We start from the raw sequence: 2,172 nt of genomic DNA, 5'->3' as shown, positions 1-2,172 counted from the left end.
TGCTACTCCTTGCAAGCTGTCAGCTTGGGATATAAAGCTTCATGTCTACTTTGCACACACACACACACACACACACACACACACACACACACACACACACACACAACAGAATTTCCAGGCCCCTCTGAAAAGGAGGAGTGTCTCAGAGCAGATGGCTCCCATCCAGAACCTCAATGAATTTATTAAAGACATTAGCAGTAGAGAATATAGTAACTTTTCATTTTCTTCCTTGTACCTTTAAAAATTCTTATTTTATAAAAGTTATTTAAATCATAGAAGAGGGGAGGGTGCAAGGAGAAACAAACTATACACTTAAGTTCTATATATCTTATGCTTCCCATTATTACCCATTGACTTAACTTTAAAAAATATTTCATTTATTATGCATTGATTGATTTGGCTATATACACAATAAGGGGTAGGGCACATGCCACATGCAGTTGGTTCTTTCCTTCTACTTTAGGTGGGTGGGTTTCAGTGATCAAACCCAGGAGCTAGGTTGTGTATGACAAGCATCTTATCCCACTGAGCCATCTCAGACCTACCCACCAGTTTCCAAGATTGTGGAATGAATGCAATTAAGTTTAAATATTAACTGTCTTGGGAAGACTGAGTTAATTTTTTATTTACAAAAAGTGATCTTTATTTAATATGAAAGAAAAAAATGTATAACCAGACATGGTGGTTAATGTATTTAGAGAAATTTTTCCTGCCTCCCTTTTCATGAATGCCAGAGTTAGTGACTATCTGTGTGTCTACACCAATGTAAAATCATTTTAAAACAAAGATTTAATCACAATTTCTAAAGCTCAAGTGATCAAGTGTTTGCCTAACATGTGCCCTGGATTTAATTCCCAGTGCAACCAAAAAAACAAAAACAAAACTCCACAAAAGAATGAAAATTAACATGTGAATTCCTTTTATTGAGACCATTGGATTTTTTTTCAGTAAGACTTGTATAACAGTGCCTAAGAAGCCACTTTAAAAAAGTAGTTTAGGAGCTGGGTGGTGATGGCACACGCCTTTAATTCCAGCACTCTGGAGACAGAGGCAGGAGGATCTCTGTGAGTTTGAGGCCATCCTAGTCTAAAGAGCAAGTTCCAGGACAGCCAGGACTGTCACACACAGAAAGCCTGTCTTGAAACTCGCCCCCCCCCTAAAAAACTTTTACTTCTTCTGCACTAGTTTAACTTATCTTTGTTTTCCCTCCACAATCTTCCAATATTGCCGTACCAAATCTACACTATGACGCAGTTCCCTAACCTGTCCTGATTTTATGCCTCCAGATTTTTCATAAAGCAAAGGAAACAGCTCCGTTACCTGGAGTAGGCATTCATCAGGGTTGCTGCAGTTGTCCGTTTTGCTGCCCCCTTCTCCAAAATTTGGTACACTTCATCTTTGTTGTGCACTGTGATTTCCTCTAAACCTTTGATTATCACTCCTCTCTGATCAAATATTAAAAGAATATCTATTACTTTATAAAGAAAAAGTACACTGACTTTTAATATTTTTTTGTTTTTTTTTTTGTTTGTTTGTTTGTTTGTTTTTCGAGACAGGGTTTCTCTGTGCAGCTTTGAAGCCTCTCCTGGCACTCGCTCTGGAAACCAGGTTGGCCTCGAACTCACAGAGATCTGCCTGCCTCTGCCTCCTAGTGCTGGGATTAAAGGTGTGCACCACCTATGCCCGGCTAAAGTACACTGACTTTTAAGACTTATACATTAAAATTCAGAAACTTTATTCTAGACTGAGTTACCTTGTTCCGGGGATCATCAAACATCTGCAGCCTCTCAGAGACATCGGTAGATGGACTAAGAAGCTCAAAAAGCTCCTCATTGTAGATTTCCAACAGAGACACTTTGACTGAAAATTCAGTGCCATTATCAGTAAGTTTCTCAAAAATTTGATGGAGAGTACATGGAATTATACCAGCCAAAGGATCCTAAAATTATATTAATAAGAATTAAACTCAAAATTCCATTTACTACAACAGTTAAAACATGACAAAGCCCTCCTTCATAGTTTATTACTGTATTTGCAATACTGCAGATTGAGGCAGGTATTCTACCACTATTTTCCCTTTTAGATACAGGAATCTCCCTTAAATTGCCCAGGTTGGCCCCACACTTTAGGTCCTTCTGCCTCTGGGGTATTTGGAATTATGGATGCACACCA

The 2,172-nt window shown here is 38.4% G+C and overlaps 1 long non-coding RNA gene across 1 annotated transcript; it reads right to left on the bottom strand.

Annotated features, from left to right (window-relative positions):
* Positions 1 to 1,363: 1,363 nt before the first annotated feature.
* LOC118239354 lies at positions 1,364 to 1,858 on the bottom strand. Its single transcript, XR_004771243.1, has 2 exons — positions 1,754 to 1,858; positions 1,364 to 1,445 (listed from the first exon to the last, which is right to left on the bottom strand). It is a non-coding gene; the product is annotated as an uncharacterized LOC118239354 (long non-coding RNA).
* Positions 1,859 to 2,172: the final 314 nt, after the last annotated feature.

Source organism: Cricetulus griseus, chromosome 9 (genome assembly GCF_003668045.3).
Source record: "Cricetulus griseus strain 17A/GY chromosome 9, alternate assembly CriGri-PICRH-1.0, whole genome shotgun sequence".
Lineage (NCBI taxonomy): Eukaryota > Metazoa > Chordata > Mammalia > Rodentia > Cricetidae > Cricetulus > Cricetulus griseus.
The sequence above is the reverse complement of the archived record's forward strand: the minus strand, read 5'-3'. Positions and strand labels throughout refer to the sequence as shown.